This window comes from Rana temporaria, chromosome 10, assembly GCF_905171775.1.
Source record: "Rana temporaria chromosome 10, aRanTem1.1, whole genome shotgun sequence".
NCBI classification, from domain to species: domain Eukaryota; kingdom Metazoa; phylum Chordata; class Amphibia; order Anura; family Ranidae; genus Rana; species Rana temporaria.
The window spans coordinates 39,354,605-39,381,769 of record NC_053498.1 but is presented as its reverse complement, the minus strand read 5'-3'; the positions used below and the strand labels follow the sequence as shown (position 1 = coordinate 39,381,769).

Here is a 27,165-nt window from a genome sequence, read left to right as displayed (position 1 = left end):
CTCGCCCTCCCTCAGCTGCCTTCGACTGAGGAAGTCTGCTGTCACGTTTCTTTCTCCCCTCAGAAAGACCGCCGAAAGGGAGAGGGTGTGGATCTCGGCCCAGCCCAGAATCTCTGCTGTCAGGACCGACAAACTTTCGCTTCTCGTGCCGCCCTGCTTGTTTAAGTAGGCTACGGCCGATGAATTGTCCGATCTCACCTGAATGTGGTGCCCCTGGAGTTCTTCCTGAAAGAACCTGAGGGCTAGGCCCACTGCCCTCAGCTCCTTCCAATTGGAAGATCTTTTTAGATCCTGGAGACCCCCCCAGGTACCCTGCGCTGGAAGGGATCCCAGGTGTGCTCCCCAGCCCTTGCGTCTGTGGCTACCACCCGAGACACCGGGATAATCCACAGACGTCCTTGGGTTACGTTGGTGGCCTTTCTCCACCACCAGAGGGATCTTTTTACCTGAAGTGGTACTTGAATCAAGGAGTCTAGGGCTTCTAGGCTGTGATCCCAGACCCTTAGCAGGAAGGCCTGCAGCGGGCGAAAGTGAATACCTGCCCACTGCACGGCTGGGAGGGCAGATGTCAACAGACCTAGCGTTGACATCAGGGACCTTAGTGACACCTGTTGATTGTTTTGGAGGAAAGCCACTGCTCTGTCCAACTTCTTGACTTTCTCTACCGGGAGGAACACTCTTGAGAGAGTGGAATCCAGCAGGTACCCCAGGTAAGTGATCCGTTGTGATGGATTTAAACTGGACTTTTGTAGGTTCAGTAACCACCCTAGGTCCGTTAGAACCTTCTTGGTCACTTCCAGGTCCCTGGATAGCTGCTCTGGTGAGGCTGCGAAAAGAAGCAGGTCGTCCAGATAGGCTATGATGGATACTCCCTGAAGTTGCAGAAACGCTATGGGTTCTGCCAGGATCTTGGTAAAAATCCGGGGCGATGAGGATAGCCCGAATGGCAGAGCCTGGAACTGGAGGTGTACAATCGTTCCCTCTAGGTCCACGGCCAATCGCAGATATTTCTGAGAACTCTCTGCGATCGGAACGTGCAAGTATGCGTCTGAGGTCCAGAGATACCATGAAACAATTGAGGGGAAGGAGGGCTCTGACTGTGTAAATCGATTCCATGCGGAACTTCCTGTATGAAATGGATCTGTTCAGAGGTTTTAGGTTTAGGATTAACCTGTATTTCCCCGAGGGCTTCTTTACCACAAAGATATGTGAATAAAATAATCCCCTTCCTTCCTCTGCCCTTGGAACTCTGAGGATGACACTCTGATCCTCTAGCTCCCTTAGAGCTCCCAACAAGGCTTCGGATTTCTCCTTGTCCCTGGGTAGATGGGTGACTAGGTATCTCTGGGGGGGAGGCGATGAAAATTCCAGGTCGGTATCCCCCTCTTATGACCGCCAGGACAAACTGGTTTGGGGAAATTGATTCCCATTGTGGGAGAAAGGTCCCCAGTCTTCCTCCCACCCTGACTAGCGAGTCATGGGTTCTTAGGGGGCTGGACAGGAGGGTGAAAAATCGCTCCACCTCTGCCTCTGCCCCTGGGGGTCCAAACCCTCTTTTGGCCCCTTTTTGTTTTTGCGGACGAAACCCCCTTCCTGCCTGTACTGTGACTTTCTTTTTAGGAGGAAAGGCCTTTTTGTCCGCTGTGCAGTCTAGTACTGCTTCAAGGCCTGGGCCAAAAAGCAGGTCACCTGTGAAGGGAATACCACACAACTTGGATTTAGAGGCGCTGTCGCCAGTCCAAGTTTTGAGCCAGAGGGCCCTTCTGGCCGAGTTAGCCAGAGCAGCCGACCTGGCTGACATGCGGACTGACTCCGCTGAGGCATCCGCTATATAAGCGACTCCTTGCAGGATAGTAGGGAAGGAAGCTAAAATAGTTTCCTTATCCGTACCAGCTTCAATGTGCTCCTGAATCTTAGAGAGCCAATGCTCTAGATTGCGGGCCATTACCGTGACGGCAAGTTCTGGTTTAAGATTCCCTATAGTAGCGTCCCAACGTTTCTTTAATAGGGAATCCATTCTCTTGTCCATAACATCGGACAAAACCCCCATGTCCTCAAACGCTAAATCCGTGTTCCTGGACACTTGGGAGAAGGCGGCGTCTAATTTGGGGCTTTTGTTCCAAACAGACGAAGGATCCTCTGAGAAGGGGAATCTCCTCTTTAGGGATCTGGAAAAAAAGGGTTTCCTTTCAGTATCCTGCCACTCCTTCTTAATGGTCTCTACCAGTATATCATGTACTGGGAAGACCTTTTTCTCTTGCTCCTCCAGACCTCTACATTCGATCATGGAGGGTAAGAGGCTTCTTGTCGGTTTGGATACCAAGGGTTGTGTAAACTGCCCCTAAGAGGTCCTCTACCTCATCCAGCGACAATTTGTACCTAGAGGGCTTCCTGGACTCCCCGTCCTGGTCCTCTCCATCTGACCCCTCTTGAGAATCAGAGGTGGCACTATCCGGAAGAACCGGTTCCTCTTGGGAAGGGCCTGCGGAAACATCTGCCATAGCTGCTGAAATGGGTATGACAGGAGCAGGACCCTGAGCCTGTGGCTGGGTTGTAACCTGGGTGGGGACAGCCAGAGGCTGTAACCTCTCAAACAGAGATTTGAATGAGGAGAAAGTGGATGACAGCTCTTTAACAGAGGCTGCAAGTCCTGACTCCTGTTCTAATTCATTTTCTAAGGATTGAATGCAATCCCTACACAGGACCTTAGTCCATGATTCTGGAAGGATATCCCTACAGGAGGCACACTTCCTCTTTGAGCTATGCCTTCCACCCGTTTTTTCAATGGCCTTCTGAAACACAGAAAAGGGCAGAAAACAACAGTTTTAAAAAATTATAAATTTGGTTACAACCCTGGGAGTGCACCTAGCCCTCTATAAACCCTGGGACTAAGGACTCCCCCTCCCCTGGCCACCCAGGGGGCTTGCCTCCCCATGCATTGAACCCTACATGGAGAGGCAAACCTAAGCTAGAGAGCGCCCCTCCCCAGGGTACTCTTACCTTAGGCTCGCTGGAGGTAGCGTCAGTTGTCAGGGCTGGCTCTGGAGATGCTGCGGACATGACCGCAGGTGGCTGCTTGCTGAGAGCTTCTCTTCGCCTGTGCGAGATCCGACTCCCTCCAGCGTCCGCCCGGACCTCCTATCAGCACCGCGACCCGGAAGTCGCGGTTCAAAGGGGAGACATCCGCTCTACGCCAGAAATGACGTCACCCGCCGTCCAGCCCGCTCCAAAAAATTTTCTGCGGCCTGTAGTACAGGGCGAGCCCTGATGTCTCCCTCGCTATGCCCCGCTGGACGAGATAGGGGTCCCCCGCAACCAGCAGCCGCGCTCGGCGTGGATGGGGTGGCTAATGGTGGGCCTGCACCGCACCAGGATTCACCTGGAAGCCTCTGCTTCCTTTAAGGTAAAAGAATGGCCTCAGTCCTCTGCCTGAATTGGCCTAGGTTCCCATGCACAGTGTCTCCCCACCGGAGGAAACACTAATACTGAGGTCTGGCAGGGGGAGTGAGAAATTTATGGGCTGGCGCAGTGTTTCCTAGAGGAAGAGGAGGAGTATCTCTCAATTGTGGGCCGTCCTGAAAGACGGGAGGGGAAAAAAGCCCTGTGCCAGGGGTTTACCTTTGCTGCCTTGTGGAGGAAAAAGTGAGCCGGGAGAAAGGCAGATGGCAGGTCCTGGAGCGAAGCTGGGGGAGGAAAGCCCTGCTTGTCTGTATCCAGGAGCCACACGTCCTAGGTAACGTGCGCCGATTACTGCTGGATGCAGTTCTTGCCCTGGGGAGGAGTCACTTTTTCAGACTCTATCCTGTTAAGTCAGGAGAAGCTGGTGTAGCACAGTGTACCTGTGGGCTTGATATGGGTTTTGCCCAACTCTCCTGAAGGAAGCGGATATAACCCTAAGCTCAAAGGCTGCTGTGTCTGTCCATGAACGGAAGAGAAATAAGCCGATCGGCTTATGTGCAAGGGGCATATCGGTCCTGAAGCAGAAGAGACAATTCTGCCTCATTTGTGCCAATCAGTACACCCCTCAGTGCCAACCAATGCAGCCCATTGGCATACATCAATGAAGAAAAATTGCAAGTTTACAAAATTTTATAATAAAATACAATTCTTTTAAATTCGATCTTTAAACAAAAGAAAAAATGCAGAGGTGATCAAATACCACCAAAAGAAAGCCATTTGTGAGGGAAAAAAATAAATTTAATTTGGGTAGTGTTGTATGACCACGCAATTGTCATTCAAATGCACTAGCGCTGGAATCTGAAAAATTGGTCTGGGCAGGAGTGGGGTTTAAGTGCCCAGTAAGTAAGTGGTTAAATCGATGAAGATTAGCATTTTAAAACACTTCCTATAAGCCTGCAAAGTTTAAAAAAAAACACTAAAACTTTCAAGTGTGCACAACTTTTGCCACATACATAGGACACCAGGATGTGTCCTGGATGGCAGGTATATTCCCTCAGTATTTGAGGTGGTCCTTTTAAGGGGAGGGGGGACAGTTCCAGAGATTATCCGAGTACCCATCACTCTCATCCATGCAGGGCAACATTCCAGGGAAGGTGGCTAGAGAAAACAGATTTACAATACTCTGGATTGATAGGGGCCTGGAATTTTCTTGGGTGGAAAGAATTTAACCTCGACTACCAGGACTCCTGAAGGGGTTAAGCCCCAGACAAGGAAGGCTTCAAAGGAAAGGTGAAATCAGCTCGTCAGGTAGGCATTGTGAAGCAGCTCACAAATGTGAACACTCTTGGAAACTAAGACATGTGTTGAACCCCTGTGGCACCAAGTGTTAAATTTCTTTGACTTAACACATTAGTCAACTAAAACATGACTTACAATTGAGATGACTAAAAATGGTACCAAAACTAAATTGAAATTTGATGGCAATATTAACACTGATCTAATGTAAGCAATTCATAATGAGCTAGTATGCTAATGCTACTAGCTCATTACGCCTTGTCTTGCCAGGTTTACAAATACCGTAAACATTAGATTTTTCATTCAAGCTGTATATAATGAGTTTGGAAATTGTAGAGAAATCCTAAATAATTCATTACAATTTAACTATACCCATTAGTTTTTAGATGAACAAAATTAGTTTGTCAACTAAAATGATTTTAGTAGACCAACAATTGCAGAAGACTAAAACTAAAATGCAATTTTAGTCCCAGGTCTTCAGAGCATGGGAGAAAACCCACACAGGCACAGGGAGAAGACTATATAAATGTTAGTCAAGTTGTCTATGCACTCACTTTGTAAGATGAAATTATAAGCATCAATAACTGAGCTGCCTCCCCTCACAATATGCCCTGATATGCAGGGCAAACCACAGTGCCAACTCTAATCATGTAGTGAACACTGAGGCATTTCTTTTGACCTGGGTGCTTGTCACTTGTCGGAGGTAAAAGTTCACCACTGTGTACTTGGCTCCAGCCAGAGTGCAAGTGTGTTCACAGTGAGGGCCCATCTGTGAGGCGATAGTCTTCACAATTCAACAAGACTAGTCCAGAGTGCATTTCACCTTTCACACTGACTTTTGCATATGAATGCTTTTAATAATCACAGTACTTATTTATTGTCTTCATAGTCATTTTTATTTAACATAGTTTTGTTTGGTTTGAACAGCAAAATGTACAGTTTTGCATTCATGCATAAATCTAAACAGCACCAGTCTTTCCTTTCTCAATATGTACTTAATTTAGCCAACTTACCTGTGGTCGCAGATGGTTTAGGGTGGAAATTAACTACCAATACTATGCATACACTAAATATGATTAGCCTATGGTACTCTGAGCTAAACTCCTGAAAAAAAACTGTTGCAAGGCATGTTCCTTCTCAATATGGCACCAATACATCAAAATACTTGTTAGGAAACATGGAATCTTCAGCAGGAAATTTCTTTAAGCCATTTATAAGATTGTAGAACCCTGAAAAAATAAAAAAAGCCATCATCAGTAACCCCATCTCCAGGCATCTTACAAGTAAACCACAAACTTTGCAATTAGACCATCACCCTCCCTCATACCCACTGCATGTCACGTTAGCAGCACAACAATGCAAATACTTAAATTGCCCTGTGCATTAGCAATATTGAGAACAGAAAATGGCCCACTATAGGCAAAAATTGGTTGACATTTGCAAGATAATAAAGTTTGTGTATTGAAAACAAAGATTTGTATATCTCAAACAAGATCATGGTTGTGTACGGTCCCTCAGGTCCTCTGCATGTCAAGACAGAGGAGCACAGGTCATCTCTCATATAGATTCAGAGCCCAGTGCCATCATCATTGAGACAGGAATATGGCCCACCGCTAGCTAAATTCTTCCATACCCGACACTCCAAAGTTTCCAGTCCATATAACCACCACCTGGAGAAATGAAAAAAAAATATTAATACAACCAGTAGATAATGCCTTCAGGAAAGCTTTTAAAGCCCTAATGTAAAGCACTGTACACCAGCATATACAAGACAGTGGTGTACTGTCTCAGGTCCTCTCTGCATGTCAAGACAGGAGCACAGGCCATCTCTCAAAGAGAGAGCCCAGTGCTAGAGCATCATGGAGACCATTAAATAGCACACCATTACATTTCATTCCTACCCCCCATCCTCTGAATCCAATTTAATAAAACACTAATAGAAAAAACACAAAATTGCAGAAATCTTACCTGGAAGTGGGAATGGGTACCTGGTTTTTGACAGGTATCCACTCCCCAAAAAAGGTGCCAAATGTGGCAGGGGAGGAAGCAAGCAGATAACAGCTGGGTAGATTAAATCTCCTCAAATAAGTCAAAGAGCAGGGTGGGGGAAATTGGTTACAGTGGGGCATTATATCATGCCAACACAGCATATCTGTAGATGTTGGCAACAACTTTGGGTACAATCCTATTTCAGAGCATAGTTGCTGAAAGGTTTCATTAACACTGTATAGTTGGGATATGGTGGAGACCCCACACCTATTCCTACCCTGAAAACCTGAAGTTTGAGACATTCAGGCAGAAACAATATACCATAGGGGCACAAGTCTAGTGTCCCCAGTGATTTCCAAAAGGAATTTTGCATACTTCTAAACCTTATGCTAGGGCTTGACAAGTTTGCTTGGAATCTAGGAGCCAGGAACGCGCCCCATCCCACCGAACTTACGTGCAGAAGCGAACGCATATGTGAGTAGTGCCCGCATAGGAAAGCGATGTTAAACCACACATGCAAGGTATCTGCGTGATTGGTAGAGCGAGAGCAAAAGTTTTAGCCCTGGAACTCCTCTAACTCAAAACATGCAACCTGTAGGATTTTTTAAATGTCGCCTATGGAGATTTTAAAGGGTAAAAGTTTGTTGCCATTCCACGAGCGGACGCAATTTTTAAGCGTGACATGTTGGGTATCAATTCACTCAGTGTAACATCATTCACAACATAAAATAAATTGGGCTAACTTTACTGTTGTCTTATTTTTTTAGTTAAAAAAAGTGCTCCCCCCCCCAAAGTGCACTTGTAGGAATGCTGCGCAAATGCGGTGTGACAAAGTATTGCAACGACCGCCATTTTATTCTCTAGGGTGTTAGAATAAAAAAATATATATAATGTTTGGGGGTTCCAACTTCTACGTAAAGGGAAGGAGATGTAAACAGGCAGGGGAGCTCCATTAGCATTGCTGTTTTGTCATACCAACAGCCACCACAAGAGGGCGCCAGATTGCAGAACGAACCATAGGACTGAAGACCGCGGCCTCAATTACCAGCTGGTGCGACCTTACACGAGGGGGGTGCACGTGGAGACATGGTACCCCAGTCGCATTGCGACCTGGCACCCAGGGTTTGTCGAGCCCTGCCTTATGCATTAAGAGTCAAGAACAAAAGATGATCAGGACAGCTATGAGTAAACACTAAAGTTAGTGTGAAACGCATCAGCTGTCCTAGGTTCCGTTGCTGCGACTTGTAGTGCCCGTTTCCATTTATACATTAAAGACACGTTGGATTGGAGTGCGGCTGTCCTGATCATCTTTTGTTCTTAATTGCCATGTGCATTGCTAGCACCCTCAGTTCCTGAGAAGATTTGCACCAAAGACATGCCTGGAGCAGTTTTGTTAGGCAGGATCCCAGAGCTTTAGTGACCCTTTAACGCTTAGTCATTTATACCTACCCACCCCCCCCCCAAAGTAACCCCCACTACATGGATTCTCACCTAGGATACAGTGATGTACATGGCTGCAGCCTCTTGATAGTTGCATGCATTCCATAAGGCCTTCGGGTAGTCTACTGCAGTGGTTCTCATCCTCAGTCGTCTTCTTCTCCCCCCCCCCCCCCCCCCCCAACAGGCCATGTTTTGGGATTTTCTTAAAGCGCCTGTGCAATCTAAAGGAAAACCTGAAAAACCTGGCCTGTTGGGGGTACTTTAGCACAGAAATGCCCCGAACCAGGGGGCGAGCCATCTCCCTGGTTCTTCCAGCCACCCCCCGATTAGTACATGCATATCAGGGGGCTGCAAGAACCTAGAAGAGGCAGCTGGATCCTGAGAATCATGGAAGTGTGGGAACAAGTGCACAACAGCTCCCTACACAAGGACATTGCTATATTTGACAGCATGCAGTTTTTTTCTGGATAAGCAATAAAAATAAAAGGGGAACCAAAGGGGAGTGAAGTTGGCCTCATACCTGACAAATCTTTCCTGTGTTTGTCTCATTACCCATCACCTGGAGAAGAGGGGAAACACATTTTTTTTTAAAACAAATTGTTCATTCAAACCTTCTGCTGCAAAGCATGTTTTAGTATTTGCAAAGTTTGTGCTGAAAGATTAATTATGCATATCATAATGATCATGCCTGTGTACTGTCCTTCAGGCCCTCTGCATGTCAAGACAGAGGGGCACATTTCCTCTTTCATACAAATTCAGAGCCCAGTGCTAGCATCATTTGGACAGAACACAAGCCATTACAATTGTATGACCCACTACATGTGTACATACACCCAAACCCTGCCAAGTACAACATCCCTGTGAGCACAATGCATCAAATCAGCTGATGAATCCTAGACACAAGGAGCAAGAGGTACTAGGGGCCAGTTGACACATGAACATTTTTGCACATTCTGGTTTTGACAGTCCATTTCAATGGGGTACCAAATGCACAGGAAGGTACAAAAGGTCCAATCCATGTGGGAGCACGGGAGGTGATGTTCTGCCCGAGACTGTGTGGCCGGAAGTGGGTGCAAATACCTGTCTTTAGACAGGTATCTGCTCCCCCCTGAAAGGTGTCAAATGTGACACCAGAGGGGGGGGGGGGGGGGGTTCCGATCAGAGCAAGTTCCACTTTAGGGTGGAGCTCCGCTTTAACTGACGGTTCAGATATTGCATGTGATTCGCACTGCTGTGCAGATCACATGCGATGTCTGTGCAATGCAAAATCAGGGGGCTGCAAGAACCTAAAAGAGGCAGCTGGATCCTCAAAATCATGGAAGTGTGGGAACAAGTGCACAGCAACAGATCCCTACACAAGAACATTGTTATATTTGACAGCATGCAGGTTTTTTTTTGTGGATAAGCAATAAAAATAAAGGGGAACCAAAGTTGGCCTCATACCTGACAAATCTTTCCCGTGTTTGTCCATTACCCGTCACCTGGAGTAGAGGGGGGAAAAAAAAACATTAAAACACATTGTTCCTTCAAACCTTCTGGTGCAAAGCATGTTTTAGTATTTGCAAGGTAGAAAAGTTTGTGCTGAAAGCTTAATTATTCATATCATACTGATCATGCCTGTGTACTGTCCTTCAGGCCCTCTGCATGTCAAGACAGAGGGGCACATTTCCTCTTTCATACAAATTCAGAGCCCAGTGCTAGCATCATTTGGACAGAACACAAGCCATTACAATTGTATGACCCACTACATGTGTACAAATCACATACACCCAAACCCTGCCAAGTACAACATCCCTGTGAGCACAATGCATCAAATCAGCTGATGAATCCTAGACACAAGGAGCAAGAGGTACTAGGGGCCAGTTGACACGTGAACATTTTTGCACATTCTGGTTTTGACAGTCCATTCCAATGGGATACCAAATGCACAGGAAGGTACAAAAGGTCCAATCCATGCGGTACTGCGATACCATACGGTAACTGCGTTCGGTGTTCAATTAACATAATTACACCAGCAAACTTAGAAAAGAATGCATTCCTATGCAGTGTGGGAAATGCACACAAAAATGCACCTTTCCCATACTACATTCTAGTGTGAACCAGCCCTAAAGGCTGGGGGTAATCATACCAAGGTGACAGAAGGTAAATAAAGAGCTGCTGATCCATTCCATTGACATCTGCGCACCAGGAGAGAACATTAGGAGTGGGATGAATGTGGATAATCAGTAAACAGCCTTAACAGTGCTGAGCTATGTTTACTTTGCCAAAAGCTTCACAGCTGGTTTCCCCAACCACAAGTGGCGGCAGCCATGACACTCTGCTGTGGTGCCAACATGGCTGGATTCCAGGACAGGCAAGTGTCTCAATAGTATGTCAGCAGCTATAAAATTTGAAGCTTCCGATTTAATTTTTGGAGGGCGCTTTAAGTGTACGCGTCACATATTCATAATGTGCATAAGGCTAAATGCACACAGGCATATTAAAATACTCATCGACGCTGCATCTGATGGTAGACGCGAGAAATTTATAGGCGTATGGCATTTAGAAGCATACAAGTGTAAACACATTCTACTGGTCAGAAGAGACATTTATGCAAGTCGCTGAAATAAAATGTGATTTTACATGCATCATTTATGCTCAGTGCTAAAAATGCACCTTTGGGGCATTTTCTTAAAGCGGATGTGCCATGAAAAAAAATTATTAAAAGTCAGCAGCTACAAATACTGCAGCTGCTGACTTTTAATATTAGGACACTTACCTGTCCTGGAGTCTAGCGCCGTGCGCAGCAGAGGACGAGCGACCGCTCGTCACTCTGCTGTCCCCCCCCCCCCCTCAGTGAGGGAACCAGGAAGTGAATCGCTCCGGCTTCTGGGAGCCGAGTGTTCCCAGAGCACAACGGGGGGAGGACGGGAGGCGACGTTCTGCCAGAGACTGTGTGGCCGTAAGTGGGAGCAAATACCTGTCTTTAGACAGGTATCTGCACCCCCTCCCCCCTGAAATGTGTCAAATGTTGACACCGGAGGGGGGGGGGGGGGGGGGGGCAGGGTTCCAATCAGTGTGAGTTCCACTTTAGGGTGGAGCTTCGCTTTAAGTGTCGGTTCAGACATTGCATGTAATTCGCACTGCTGTGCAGATCACATGCGATGTCTGTGCAATGCAAATTCAGCCAGTACATGCATATCAGGGGGCTGCAAGAACCTAGAAGAGGCAGCTGGATCCTGAAAATCATGGAAGTGTGGGAACAAGTGCACAGCAACAGATCCCTACACAAGAACATTGTTATATTTGACAGCATGCAGGGTTTTTTTTGTGGATAAGCAATAAAAATAAAGGGGAACCAAAGGGGAGTGAAGTTGGCCTCATACCTGACAAATCTTTCCCGCGTTTGTCCATTACCCGTCACCTGGAGTGGAGGGGGGAAAAAAAAAATAAAAACATTAAAACACATTGTTCCTTCAAACCTTCTGGTGCAAAGCATGTTTTAGTATTTGCAAGGTAGCAAAGTTTGTGCTGAAAGCTTAATTATTCATATCATAATGATCATGCCTGTGTACTGTCCTTCAGGCCCTCTGCATGTCAAGACAGAGGGGCACATTTCCTCTTTCATACAAATTCAGAGCCCAGTGCTAGCATCATTTGGACAGAACACAAGCCATTACAATTGTATGACCCACTACATGTGTACAAATCACATACACCCAAACCCTGCCAAGTACAACATCCCTGTGAGCACAATGCATCAAATCAGCTGATGAATCCTAGACACAAGGAGCAAGAGGTACTAGGGGCCAGTTGACACGTGAACATTTTTGCACATTCTGGTTTTGACAGTCCATTCCAATGGGATACCAAATGCACAGGAAGGTACAAAAGGTCCAATCCATGCGGTACTGCGATACCATACGGTAACTGCATTCGGTGTTCAATTAACATAATTACACCAGCAAACTTAGAAAAGAATGCATTCCTATGCAGTGTGGGAAATGCACACAAAAATGCACGTTTCCCATACTACATTCTAGTGTGAACCAGCCCTAAAGGCTGGGGGTAATCATACCAAGGTGACAGAAGGTAAATAAAGAGCTGCTGATCCATTCCATTGACATCTGCGCACCAGGAGAGAACATTAGGAGTGGGATGAATGTGGATAATCAGTAAAGAGCCTTAACAGTGCTGAGCTATGTTTACTTTGCCAAAAGCTTCACAGCTGGTTTCCCCAACCACAAGTGGCGGCAGCCATGACACTCTGCTGTGGTGCCAACATGGCTGGATTCCAGGACAGGCAAGTGTCTCAATAGTATGTCAGCAGCTATAAAATTTGAAGCTTCCGATTAAATTTTTGGAGGGGGCTTTAAGTGTACGCGTCACATATTCATAATGTGCATAAGGCTAAATGCAAACAGGCATATTAAAATACTCATCGACGCTGCATCTGATGGTAGACGCAAGAAATTTATAGGCGTATGGCATTTAGAAGCATACAAGTGTAAACACATTCTACTGGTCAGAAGAGACATTTATGCAAGTCGCTGAAATAAAATGTGATTTTACATGCATCATTTATGCTCAGTGCTAAAAATGCACCTTTGGGGCATTTTCTTAAAGCGGATGTGCCATGAAAAAAAATTATTAAAAGTCAGCAGCTACAAATACTGCAGCTGCTGACTTTTAATATTAGGACACTTACCTTGTCCTGGAGTCTAGCGCCGTGCGCAGCAGAGGACGAGCGACCGCTCGTCACTCTGCTGTCCCCCCCCCCTCAGTGAGGGAACCAGGAAGTGAATCGCTCCGGCTTCTGGGAGCCGAGTGTTCCCAGAGCACAACGGGGGGAGGACGGGAGGCGACGTTCTGCCAGAGACTGTGTGGCCGTAAGTGGGAGCAAATACCTGTCTTTAGACAGGTATCTGCACCCCCTCCCCCCTGAAATGTGTCAAATGTTGACACCGGAGGGGGGGGGGAGGGTTCCAATCAGTGTGAGTTCCACTTTAGGGTGGAGCTTCGCTTTAAGTGTCGGTTCAGATATTGCATGTGATTCGCACTGCTGTGCAGATCACATGCGATGTCTGTGCAATGCAAATTCAGCCAGTACATGCATATCAGGGGGCTGCAAGAACCTAGAAGAGGCAGCTGGATCCTGAAAATCATGGAAGTGTGGGAACAAGTGCACAGCAACAGATCCCTACACAAGAACATTGTTATATTTGACAGCATGCAGGTTTTTTTTGTGGATAAGCAATAAAAATAAAGGGGAACCAAAGGGGAGTGAAGTTGGCCTCATACCTGACAAATCTTTCCCGCGTTTGTCCATTACCCGTCACCTGGAGTAGAGGGGGAAAAAAAAAAAAAAAAACATTAAAACACATTGTTCCTTCAAACCTTCTGGTGCAAAGCATGTTTTAGTATTTGCAAGGTAGCAAAGTTTGTGCTGAAAGCTTAATTATTCATATCATAATGATCATGCCTGTGTACTGTCCTTCAGGCCCTCTGCATGTCAAGACAGAGGGGCACATTTCCTCTTTCATACAAATTCAGAGCCCAGTGCTAGCATCATTTGGACAGAACACAAGCCATTACAATTGTATGACCCACTACATGTGTACATACACCCAAACCCTGCCAAGTACAACATCCCTGTGAGCACAATGCATCAAATCAGCTGATGAATCCTAGACACAAGGAGCAAGAGGTACTAGGGGCCAGTTGACACGTGAACATTTTTGCACATTCTGGTTTTGACAGTCCATTCCAATGGGATACCAAATGCACAGGAAGGTACAAAAGGTCCAATCCATGGGTGCTGAGCCATGTTTACTTTGCCAAAAGCTTCACAGCTGGTTTCCCCAACCACAAGTGGCGGCAGCCATGACACTCTTCTGTGGTGTCAACATGGCTGGATTCCAGGACAGGCAAGTATCCCAATATTAAGTCAGCAGCTACAAAATTTGTAGCTGCCGATTTCATTTTTGGAGGGGGCTTTAGGTGTACACGTCACATATTCATACATGCGTATGGCATTTAGAAGCATACAAGTGTAAACACATTCTACTGGCCAGGAGAGACATTCTAAGCAAGCCGCTGAAATAAAATGTGATTTTACATGCAGCATTTAGGCTTCGTGATCAAAATGCACCTTCGGGGAATTTTCTTAAGTGTCTGTTCAGACATTGCATGTGATTCCCACTGTTGTGCAGATCACATGCGATGTCTGTGCAATGAAAATTCAGCCAGGACTTTGTCCACACCAGAATCTGATCGCATGGGTGTTCAAATCCATAAGATTGTCCAAATTCAGGTTGCACTGCGATACGTGAAACAATCTTGGGGCGTCATTAACTTTCTATCGGCACCAGCTTGCATAGGACAGTGTGAACTGCCCGAGTTTTGTGATGCAGAAACTGACACTTGAATCACGCTGTGTGAACTGGTACTACGGGAGCCCTGCAAATCCACTGTGGGTCATCGCATGTCTTCCAGCAGCAGTTTACACTGCCCTATGCAAACTGCTGGGGAGTGTCAATTATAAGTTGACACCACCAAATCTGTTGGCATATAGTAGTGTGATCCGCAAACTCAAACAGGAATCGTATCACATGGGTCACGAGAGCGTATGTCCCGAACTATCTGTATGGCTACATTCGCATTAAAGGAGGAGATTTGCGCTGCAGTGCAAATTACATGCAATCTCAACACGCAGCAGTGTGAACCAGGCCTAACTTTGTTCGCAATGGCAAAGTCTCATTTTGTGAACAGGGCCCAAATGATGGAGATATGATGTACAGCCAACGGCAGTGAAAGGGCGAAAAAATTATTGCACCATCAGAAATCCCTCCCCTATCCTGAATCTTCTGCTGCCTGCAGATATGTGCTAATGAATATGCATACTTTTCTCTATGAGGGAATGAGGCTAGCCTCGTACAGCAATAAAAGCAGTATGTGTGCCCATAAGAAGACAGCTGAACAGATACAAACCACAATAGAGGTGCCTGAGCTTTTCTGCCACACAAAAGGGAAGACAGACCATTACAATGAATGGGCAAACATGCAATACATGGTCACACTACAGCACTGTAAATAGGGCTAATTCTTAGCATTGTACCACCAGCACTTCTGAATAAACTGAGTAAGAATATTAATCCACTAAGAAATCCATTGGAGGCCACATTAGATTAAGCCCAGAACAAACTCTCTCCTCCCCCAGGTAGTCGTGTCAGCGGCTCTCCCAGTAGGAGCGTCACCCCACTGACGTAAAACACACGAACACCCGGCGCTCCCCGTACAAAGCACACACAATACCTACGTACTCCACACCCGCCATTAGAAAGAAACACGCGACGTTCTGCAGGCTTTTATATAGAACATGTGAAGTCCCCAGCGAGTGCCCTGCACACTGCCTGCCTCAGGGTTTATACAGGAGGGGAGGGATTAAAGAGTGTATGATACTGCAAAAAGTAACAATTCTAGTTTATCGCAAATCCTAAATTGCTGCAATAATCTATACCCCACTCGCAAAAAAAGTGCGATATTTTGTTTTCTTGCAAACAGGCAACAATGCAGACAGCTAAATAGTGTATAGGCTATGAATGAATGAATAGACTCAAACATGGGTGCTCAACCTGTGGCTCTCCAGCTGTTGCGGAACTACAATTCCCATGAGGCATTGCAAGCCGCTGACAGGTACAAGCATGTCTCCCAAAGGCTGAGGCATTATGGGAATTGTAGTTTTGCAACAGCTGGAGAGCCACAGGTTGAGCACCCATGGATAGAGATAGATATATCTGTAGAAGCCAAAGTAAATTTTTCTTGCAGCAGTGTGTTTGTTGTATGAGAGCAGCTGGGTTTGGACATCTTATAAGTTGGCCATACACTATAAAATCTGACCGTCCACATTCTGTACAATCTCCTGTAGATTTATCAAAAAACTATCATGAAGACAAACCTAAACATTACTTTACATTTGTATCAAATCTGGCAAACCGTTGTACTTAGGGTTGCCACCTTTTCTTCAAGTCAAACCCGAACACTTTAGCGACGCATGGCAATTTTTTTTATAGTATAAACTATACATATATCTTGCTATTAAATAACATTTCTAATAATATGAAGTTAACAATAAGAGTCCCCTTTACATCTCAATTCACAGAGTTCCCCTTTTACATCTGAACTCGCAGAGTTCCCTTTCACTGTAAGGGGGGACTCTGCAGACTCTGATGTAAGGGAGAACTCCGGGGGGGCCTCCAACATAAGGGATGTTCTGGGAACCCTTATTTAATGGGGAACACTGAGAACTCTGATGTAAGGGCTCTGATGTACGGGCAAACACTGTGGCCTCTGGTGTAAAGAGAAACTCTGATGTAAGGGGTGCGCCGAGAACCATGATTTGCCTTATGCCGCGTACACACGATCATTTTTCGGGTTGTAAAAAACAATGTTTTCAGGCTCTAGAAAAAAACAACGTTTTTTTCAACCCGATCATTAAAACGACCTTGCCTACACACGATCGTGAAAAATAAAATGCTCTAGCAAAGCGCGGTGACGTACAACAAGTACGACGGCACTATAAAGGGGAAGTTCCATTCAGATGACGCCACCCTTGGGGCTGCTTTTGTGTTAGTAAAAGACGATTCACGCTTTTCAGTCTGTTACAGCGTGATGAATGTGCTATCTCCATTACGAACGCTAGTTTTACCAGAACGAGCGCTCCCGTCTCATAAATTGCTTCTGAGCATGTGCCGGTTTTTCACATGACCATTTTTTACAACCCAAAAAACGACAAAGTTAAAAACATCGTGAACAAATAGAGCATGTTCGAATGTTTTTTGGGCCGTTTTTCAGAACCCGAAAAATGCTCTGAAGCCCACACACGATCGCGTTTAATGACATAAAAAAAAAAATTTTTTAGTGTGTATGCGGCATTAGTGTACTTACTCAGAGGCAGGAGAGATAAGGGGGAGACTTCAGTCACAGACAGCGAAGGATGGCGAGCTCACTCACCGCTTGGCAGTCAGCACCTCTCTTTCAGATCTATCTGAAGCTGATGGACTTCAGATTTCCAGTCCCAAATTTCCATTTGAGGCATAGTGCTGGGCAGATTGAACCCTCTCTCCTCTCCCGTGTGTGTGTGTTTGGGGGTGGGTTTGTTAGTGCTGGCTTTGGGCACTGTGAAAGAGTAACAGACACTCTCAGCTTAGACAACTGCACCCAGCAACCCTCCTGGGAAGCCATAGTCCAGTCTAAATAATGTGTCCGTGTTTCAGGCAGTCTGAAACCCGGACACATGATTCCAAACCCAAACTGTCCGGGTGAATCCTGGACAGGTGGCAACCCTAATTGTACTGCATGTGTGATGGTAAACTGCTAAAGAATGAAAAAAAAACAACCTGTAAGGCAATGGCATAATGTACTAGTATGCATTGCATACTAGCACATTATGAAATATTTACCTTAGAATAAAGCCCTTCCATCGGTGCCTGCTTAATGCTTAGATGGCTGACATCCTCCCCGGGTGTGCCCTTTTTTGTGAAAATATCTCCTTAAAGTGGAGTTCCACCCTCTTTTACAACTTTGTTGCATCCCCTCTATTTCTGCCCCCTTAAATGTATTTGGCATATTTTTTATTTTAAAAACTCACTGTTATGCCGCGTACACACCATCACTTTATGTGTTGAAAAAAAATTACGTTTTTAAAAACGTCACTTTAATTGACCGTGTGTGGGGGAAAACGTTGTTTTATGTCTTCTAAAAAACGACCAAAAAAAATTGAAGCATGCTTCAATTTTATGTGTCGTTTTTCAAAACGTCAACTTTTACTTCACAGAAATTGACCGTGTGTAGCAAAAACGTCGTTTAAAACGACGTTTTTTCATCCGCGCATGCCCAGAAGCTACTTATGAAGCAAGCTTCAATGGAAAAACGTGGTGAACGTAACCTCGCTTTGCTAGAACATTGTGAGAAAAACGATGGTGTGTAGGCAACTTCGTCTTTGAAAATTGAAGTTTCAAAAACGTCGTTTTTTACTTCACAGAAAATGTCGTTTTTTTTTCATCACATAAAGTGATGGTGTGTATGCGGCATAATATTCTTATCTGTTTATTTCTCCGGCCACGGCTGCAGCTGCCTCGTTGCGTCATCCAGTGCCTGCTATGCCTCCTGGGAGAAGTTTGTCATCAATCCCAGGAGGCCCTGGGCCGTAGCATCGCGCTATTTCGAAACAGGAAATGACGCGATGCACGGAGACGCCCGGCGACATTTTAAAAGAGGGAAACCTGGCTTTGTTTGCCAGTATTCACATAGCGTGCAAAGGAGAGGACATTGTCGGCGGAGGCTGAGTCGATTTCTTGTGCAGCATCATCTATTTTATAGCAGTAAGTCTGGTGGATAATCCTGGGGGGTTAAAAGCGGCAGTGGCAGTGGCAATGGCAATGTACGGGGGCAATGTACAGTGGGACATGTGTTTGGGGGACATGTGCTGTGCGGTGGGACATGTGTTGGGGACATGTGCTGTGCGGTGGGACAAGTGGTGTGGGACATGTGAGGTGGGACATGTGAAGTGCTGTGCGGTGGGACATGTGATGGGGGACAAGTGCTGTGCGGTGGGACAAGTGCTGTGCGGTGGGACATGTGTTGTTGGACATAAGGCTGCATTCACACCTTGGCGTACCTAATCGCGGCATTTTGTCCCGCGAATTGCGGCGACAAATTGTGGCGTTTTGTACCACGATTTGCGGCGTCAAAACGCAGCGATTGTGAATGCAGCCTTACCCCAGGTCCACATCTCCTATGCCGAATGCCGAAGCCGCCTGAAAAAAAGGGTCCGGGACTTGTTTTGAGCTTCAGGCGTGCGGCAAAGTACAGTGGCAATGTACGGTGGGACATGTGATGGGGACATGTGTGGTGCGGTGGGACATGTGATGGGGACATGTGCTGTGCGGTGGGATATGTGATGGGGACAAGTGCTGTGCTGTGCTGTGGGACATGTGATGGGGGACAAGTGCTGTGCGGCGGGACAAGTGCTGTGTGGTGCGACATGTGATGGGGACAAGTGCTGTGCGGTGAGACATGTGATGGGGGACACGTGCTGTGTGGTGGGACATGTGATGGGGGACAAGTGCTGTGCGGTGGGACATGTGTTGTTGGACATGTGAGGTGGGACATGTGCTATGCAGTGGGACAAGTGCTGTGTGGTGGGACATGTGAGGTGGGAAAGTGCTGTGCGGTGGGGCATGGGTTGTGCGGTGGGACATGTGAGGTGGGACATGTGATGGGGCACAAGTGCTGTGCGGTGGGACATGTGATGTGGGACATGTGATGGGGGACAAGTGCTGTGCGGTGGAACAAGTGCTGTGGGACATGTGTTGTTGGACATGTGAGGTGGGACATGTGATGGGGGACAAGTGTTGTGCGGTGGGACATGTGTTGTTGGACATGTGAGGTGGAACATGTGAGGTGGGACATGTGATGGGGGACAAGTGCTGTGTGGTGGGACATGTGTTGTGGGGTGGGACATGTGTTGTGCGGTGGGAGATGTGTTGTGGGACATGTGCGGAGGGACATGTGCTGCTCTGGTGGTCCATTCGATGTGCAGGGAGCGATGTGATGCGATTGGGGCAGCGTGAAGTGATGCTGGCTGTGTGATGGGGGCAGATAGATTTTCTCTATACACCTCTCCCCCGTCACCCTAATTTTCTCGCCTTTTCCCACTCGGCCTCTACCCCACATCATAGAATGATATTATAAATTATGTCATTTTAATTCAAATTCTTAAATTTCAGAAGCTGAAGGACTGTCATAGAAATTCATCTGTACTTGCTGTACGCCATTTGCAGGTAAGCAATAAACAAAATAATGCAAATGCAAATTTATTTTTATAATCTCATTTATTTTTTATTGTTTTTAATCTTTTAGGTTGAAGATCTAAGTGGTTTTTCGAAATTCTAACATTAAAAAAAAGAAGATTTTTTTTTTCAAAAACATTCATTCAGGTTGTAATCTAAAAACTACTTTAAATCCTCTCACTCGCTCTTAATCTCGCTCTGCATCTCTCCCCCCCCCCATCTCTCTCCCCCCCCCCCATCTCCCCCCCCCCCCATCTCTCCCCCCCCCATCTCTCTCTCCACATTGTAATGTAATTATAAAAAGTTTTTTTAAATATTGTAAAATGTAATAAAAATATATATAAATAAAAAAAAATCTATATTTTTTGTTGTGCATTTTTTTTTTATGTTATATAAAAGGTTAATAGGTCATATTAAAATTTAATGTTTGTATTTATCTCTCTCACTCAAACTTTAGAGTAGGAATATATACAAATATATAAAAAGTGTGTGTATACTCACACTATCACTCACATACAGACACGCAATATATTATTATAAAGGTGTGTGTGTATATACACACACACACACAAAAACTCAAATATATTTTATATAACATATATATGTGTGTGTATATATATATATAAAACATATGATGTGTGTATATTATATTTAATATACTTTATATATAAAAGTATATTGTGTTTATTAAATATAATACACACAAATATATATATAAAATGGGCCAGATTCACGTAGATCGGCGCATCTCATATGCGCTACGCCGACGTAACTCAGAGAGGCAAGTACAGTATTCACAAAGCACTTGCTCCCAACGTTGCGCCGGCGTAACGTAATTTCATAGGCGTAAGCCAGCGTAAGTGTAAGTGGGTGTGACCTTATGCTAATGATGGTCCGAGCGTGGAGCAGTGTTTTACGCCCGGCGTATCATGAACGGAGCAAGTTCCTGGGATACACCAGCCCACCGGCTTACGCCGAGCGCATAAATACGCCCAGACATGCGCCCGTCCGGTGCAAAAGTACATACTGCTTTTTTCCCCCCCTGAAGCAAGGTACTTTTGCTGAGCGATGGCGGCAGCTGGAACTGGAGGCAAGGAGAGGAGGAAGAAAAAATTTATAAAGGAGGAGAAGGCTATTATAATTGCTGGAATAGCCAAATATGATAAGTACCTCCATGGTGCCCTAAGTTCCCAGACCAGCAAGGCACGTAAGAAGGAGATCTTGGGGGAGATCACCCTGCAGGTCAATGCCGTAGGGAATGAAACCAGGACCCCCGAGGATGTGAGCAAAAAAAAATCAATGACCTGAGACGTCAGGTCCGTGAGAAGCTGGCCCTTATAAGGAAGCATGCCAGGGGCACGGGAGAAGGACCAGCCTGTGCTGTGCGGTTGACGGATGAGGAGGAGGTCATTGCCGAATGTTTGCAGCGTGAGCAGGTGGAGGGCATGGAGGGATTCGACTCTGGTGACCAGTCCTTGAGGATAGGTAAGTGTGTTTTATCTCCTATACGGTGTGTAGCATGTGAAGGGGTGGAAGGGAACATGTGATAAGTGTGTGGGTCCACCAACATGTGAATGCTTTGTGTCATCCACAGATGTGCTGGAGGGAGCTGGGCCGTCGTCGGCTGCTGGGTGACCCACGCCATCCACGGATGAGTGTGCCCACACCTCTCCTCTTGAGGAAGTAGTGGAGGAGCACGGGGACCTGGAGGAAGTGGTCTACCTTGTTGAGGAGGATCCCATCATCCCTGGACCCTCCCAACCGTCCTCCTCCATCAGGGGAACCCCCTCACCCTCCACCCCCATCAGGGGAACCCCATCACCCTCCTCCACCTTCAGGGGAAGCACCTCAAGGGCCTCCCCGTATACACGGCCCCAAGCCTCTCCTGCCCCCAGGAAGGCTACCCGCAAGACCAGGGGTGTTCCTGAAGCCATCCAGGAGAATCTTGCCAGGGATCAGGCCCGCCAGACCCGCCATATGGGTGCTGTTGCCCGGGACCTGCTGCGTGTTGCAGACAGCCTGGCCTCCTCGGCACAGATACCCGACAGTCTGCAGGATATTAGTGGGAACTGTCCTGCGATAGTGACCTGCGTTGGGGAGCTGCAGGCCATGACATCACGCCTCGTGACAGAGGTCAAGAGCCTGACAGTGGCTGTAAAGGCCAATACGGCTGCCATAGAGGCGGAGGGAAGGCAGAGGAGGCTCCACCAGCACCACAATACACACAATACCACCCGCCAGCTGCGGATGCAGGCTGAAACAAACGCGGTCCTCACCCGCATTGCCCTGGCGTTGGAGGGCAGGCAGCCAGCACCTACCAGGAGTGGCAGACCTGAGGATGAGCCTCCTCCTGATGCCCCACCACCCCCACCTGAGGCTCCCCCCAGGCAACTGAGGAGCCAGAGCCGTGGCACCAGGCGGAGCCTTTTTTGGATGTTTGCTCAGGTAATGAGCGTTTTTTTTTTATTTATGCTCAGGAGATGAGCGTTTTTTTTTATTTATGCTCAGGTGATGAGCAATTTTCTGTAGTAGTGTATGCACATGTTGAGGAGTGCAGGCTACAGGGTGACTGGTGTGTGAATGTGGGGGTGACATACCTGCCAGCAAGGTGTGTCACCCTGGGTCATCGGGGAGACGTTATCCCCACGACCGTGTGAATGTGGTATGAATGAACAGCGACACCATTGGGGCCTTGGCGCGGCGTTGCTGCTCCCAAGTCCTGCATGGTGGACTTGGGCTAATCCAATGTGAGGTGGATGTGGTGTGTGAACTAGGGACCACAGTGGTGTGCATGCTTGCATTCTCCTTGTGCCATGATGAATGTGTGTGTTTAACGCGCAAAGATGCGTTCCACGAGGCAACTCCTGACTGCTGTTCCCTCATCAGACAGGGTAGCCTCGGGCAGGGGGGGACTGTCTGGTTCAGGGGTCAGGTCACACATATGTCAATCTCCAGGCCCTTTCTCATGGCGTAGTTGTGTAGCATGCAACATGCACCGATGATCTGGCACACAAAGTTTGGGGAATACAACCGGGTCCCCCCGGAATTATCCAGGCATCGGAAACGGGACTTCAGGAGGCCAAATGTGCGCTCCACCACTGCATGGGTACGTATGTGTGCAGCATTGTATTTTCTCTCTCCTCTGGTTTCGGGATTCCGGAATGGAGTCATGAGATGGGACCCAAGTGCATATGCAGAGTCACCTGGAAGGGAAAAGACAGGAGGATGTTAGTCGTGCATGTGCCCCTCGTGATGTCTGCATCATGGGGTCGGACAGTCATGCCTGACACCCATGTCACTCACCAACCAGCCAGCTGTCCCTGTACACGTTCTGTTCGAATTCCGTTGGGATGGTGCTTTGACGGTATATGTAGCTGTCGTGGCTGGCCCCGGGGGGTTTGGCACGGACGTGCCATATGAGGCATTGGGCATCGGCTATCACCTGTACGTTGATGGAATGCCACTGCTTACGATTGCGGTATATGTGCTCTGTGGCACGGGGGGCCGTAGTGCCACATGTGTGCAATCAATGGCCCCCACGGTGCGTGGGAATCCGGCGATTCTGTAGAAATCCTGCATTGTCTTCTGCCGCAGATGTTCATAGGTGGGTTTGAGGATGTGGTGGGACATGCATGTGAGGATTGCGGGGACAACCTGGTGCACGCATCTGCTCATGCTGGATTGTGACATCCCAGACACGACTCCACTTGTTCGTGGAAAAGATCCACTTGCAAGGAAATGCAGTGTTGCCAGCAGGGCCATCTTTACCGCAGGGCAAATGGGGCAGGTGCCCTGGGCCCTGTCACTGTTGGGGGCCCAAAGCAACCCCCTTTGAAACAAATTTTTTTTTTTTTTTTAGGGGTCCCATATGGCAAACACCCTTTATTTTTTTAGGGCCCCATATGGCAAACACCCTTTATTTTTTTTATAAATGTTTATTTTTTATTTTTGTTTATATATATTTTTTATTTGTTTTCTATTAAAGGGCCCAGAGGTCCACAGGGCCCTGGATGGCAACCCCCCCCTTTTTTTTTATAAATGTTTATTTTTTATATATTTTTTTTATTTTTTATTAAAGGGCCCAGAGGTCCCGGATGGCAACCCCCTTTTTTTGTACATATTCCGTCAAAGCAACATCCCAAGAGAATTTGAACAGAACGTGTACAAGGACAGCTGGCTGGTTGGTGAGTGACATGGGTGTCAGGCATGACTGTCCCCCCCCCATGATGCAGACATCACGAGGGGCACATGCATGACTAACATCCTCCTGTCTTTTCCCTTCCAGGTGACTCTGCATATGCACTTTGACCCCATCTCATGACTCCATTCCGGAACCCCCAAACCCCAGGAGAGGAAAACTACAATGCTGCACACATACGTACCCGTGCAGTGGTGGAACGCACCTTTGGCCTCCTGAAGTCCCGTTTCCGATGCCTGGATAAGTCTGGGGGTACCCTGTTGTATTCCCCAAACTTTGTGTGCCAGATCATCGGTGCATGTTGCATGCTGCACAACTTTGCAGTGAGAAGGGGCCTGGAGATTGACATACGTGAGGACCTGACCCCCCGAACCAGACATTCCCCCCCTAACTGAGGGTACCCTGTCTTCTGAGGGAAGAGCAGCCAGGAGACGCCTCGCAGAAGGCATCTTTGCACAGTAAACACACACATTAATCATGGCACAATGAGAGTGCATGCATGCACACCCACTGTGGTCCCTAGCACACACACCCCACATCCTCATCTAATTGGATTAGACCGAAGTACACCGCACGGTACTAGGGAGCAGCAACGCCCCGCCAAGGCTCCAATTATGTCACTGTTTCACCATTCACATGGACCTGGGATCACTTCTCCCTGGTCCTGGGGATCCCTACTCCACCAAAAATTAGGGTGACACCCCTTTTCTGGCAGGAATGTCACCCCCACATTCATACATCATTCACACACATAAAACAAATCATAATCACAGTACAAATCCCTAAAAAAAAAAAAAATCAAAAGAACATCCACAATTACCGACGGCGTGAGCTACGCCTGGGCCGGCCACGGCCACGGGCCCTCAGGGGAGACTGATGGGGGGGGGAGGCAGGGGAAGGAAGGGCCTGACCCTGGGTTCTGCCCACCTGCTGGCCTGCCCTCCAAGGCCACGGCTATTCTGTTCAGGCCCACAGTGAGGGCTGCCGTATTGGCCTGGACAGCCTGGGTATTGGCCTGGACAGCCTGGGTCAGGGCATTCACCTCCAGGGCGACTCCTGCTGTGGCGGTCTGCAGGTCGAAAAGGCAAGTTATGTATGCCAAAGAGTTGGTGCCCACATCATTGACGGAGTCTTTTATGGAGACCAGGCTGTGCTCCATCTGGGCCAAAGTCCGGGTGACCTGACCCAGATGGTGGGTCTGACGGGCCTGGTCCCTCCGCAGATTTGCAGGCAGAAAGTCTGCCACACCCCTGGTCTTCTGGGTGGCCTTCCTGCCTGCAGATGTGGCTTGTGGCCTGGGAGGAGGGGAGCCCCCTGGGGGGGAGCCCTGTTGGGGAAGGAGTGGGAGGGGCTACCCCTGATGGAGGCCTGACTCCTGCCAGCCACAGGGGGAGCATCATCCAAAAGCCCAAGTATCTCACTGGCAATGTCCATTGGATCCTCCTCAACCTCCCCCCCTCATCTTCCTCCCCCTCAACCTCCTCATGAGGTGAGTTGTGGCCACTCCCCTGGCCTGAGGACTCCTGCCTTTCTTGGGGCTCTTCAACAGCCTGATGTCCGGGGGATGAAGCAGACTGGCCAGATGGCCCAGCAATCTCCTGGCCATCTGTGGATGACACAAAACATACACAGGTTGGAGGATCCACACACTTGGCACATATTCCCTTCCCCCCCCACACATGCTACTCGCCAGATAGAAAATAAAAAAAATAACTTACCTGTCCTCACGGCCTCATCGGAGTCAAAGCCAGGCAGGCCCACCACTTTGAAGTTGAGCTTTCTCCTCTTTGGTGCCATATCACCACACAGCACTCAGCACCAAACAGACACAAAAATCAGACAGAACAAACAGACACAAAAAGACACAGAACAAACAGACACAAAAATCAGACAGCAAAAACCAGACACCAAAATCAAACAGCACAAACAAGACACCAAAATCAAACAGCACAAACAAATAGCTAATACAGACCCAAAAAATCAAACAGAAAAAACAAACACAAAAATCACACAGAAAAAACAAACACAAAAAACACTCAGCTGATACAATATCCTACTCCTATAAATCTTTACTTTAACACTACTACACTAACCAACAAACAGCCACAAACAACAGAACAAAAGCACTTTTCTTCAGGAAGGGAAACACATGGATGTACTTTTGCAATGGAAAGGTGTTTGTCTGGGCCTATTTATACACAGGGCGTATCTCACTAAGTACGCCGGGCCTAGTTCCTATCTTACTGATTGCGCCGGGCCGAGTTCTGAGCATGCCCAGTGAGGTGCATAACCATGCGCGCATGCGCAGTACGGCCGGCCCTTCATTTGCATGGGGTCACGGCTCATTTCAATGGAGCACGCCCACTTCCTTCCCACTTTCAATTACCCCGCCTTACGCCTCGTAATTTACGTTACGCTGGCGCAAATTTGGGCGCAAATACTCTGTGGATACGGGACTTACGTCACAAAATTGAGCCGCCGTAACGTAATAGACATGCGTTACGCCGATCTAAATATGCGCCGCTCTAAGAGAATCTGGCCCTGTATTAGTTCTTTTTCACTATTTATATATAATTTTTTTTAGCGCAGTGTTTCCTGTGTTTTTTTCTTTATTATAAAAAAAAAATGCTAGTGTGCATGGAGCCTTAATGTTGACACTATTTTATTATGGATTTATTCTAGTCATGCACAATTAGAATGAACTTAGAAGAGAGCCTTGTCCAGTCCCCGTGATATTGCTTACAATGCTACTTGTGTTCTCTCGTCATTGCCTTTAGGCTGTTTACTCACTCTCTAGCTCCAGCATACGGAAACTTCCCTGTTTTTCTCAAAAATTTATTATTTAAACTATATAAACCTTTCTACCTACCCTAGTCTATAGTTTTTGAAGACTACAGCTGACCATGTGTAGTTAGATTTTCATTTGAACATTTGTAGAAAAATCATTTGTAAAAACATTGGGCCAGATTCAGGTAGAATCGCGTAAATCCGCGGCGGCGTAACGTATCACAT

At 47.1% G+C, this 27,165-nt stretch overlaps 1 long non-coding RNA gene and 4 other non-coding genes across 10 annotated transcripts; all 5 read right to left on the bottom strand.

The window, feature by feature from the left end:
* Positions 1-5,568: 5,568 nt before the first annotated feature.
* Positions 5,569-15,455, bottom strand: LOC120916535. Of its 6 annotated transcripts, none has more exons than XR_005743996.1 (7): positions 15,418-15,449; positions 13,405-13,442; positions 11,490-11,527; positions 9,568-9,605; positions 8,645-8,683; positions 6,329-6,365; positions 5,569-5,924 (listed from the first exon to the last, which is right to left on the bottom strand). It is a non-coding gene; the product is annotated as an uncharacterized LOC120916535 (long non-coding RNA). The 6 variants fall into 6 exon arrangements; XR_005743998.1 differs by having other exon boundaries at positions 15,426-15,440; XR_005743997.1 differs by having other exon boundaries at positions 15,422-15,436.
* On the bottom strand, positions 8,820-8,910 carry LOC120916681. Its single transcript, XR_005744091.1, has one exon. It is a non-coding gene; the product is annotated as a small nucleolar RNA SNORD88 (small nucleolar RNA).
* LOC120916680 lies at positions 9,749-9,839 on the bottom strand. The gene has a single exon (XR_005744090.1). It is a non-coding gene; the product is annotated as a small nucleolar RNA SNORD88 (small nucleolar RNA).
* On the bottom strand, positions 11,678-11,768 carry LOC120916679. Its single transcript, XR_005744089.1, has one exon. It is a non-coding gene; the product is annotated as a small nucleolar RNA SNORD88 (small nucleolar RNA).
* LOC120916678 lies at positions 13,593-13,683 on the bottom strand. The gene has a single exon (XR_005744088.1). It is a non-coding gene; the product is annotated as a small nucleolar RNA SNORD88 (small nucleolar RNA).
* Positions 15,456-27,165: the final 11,710 nt, after the last annotated feature.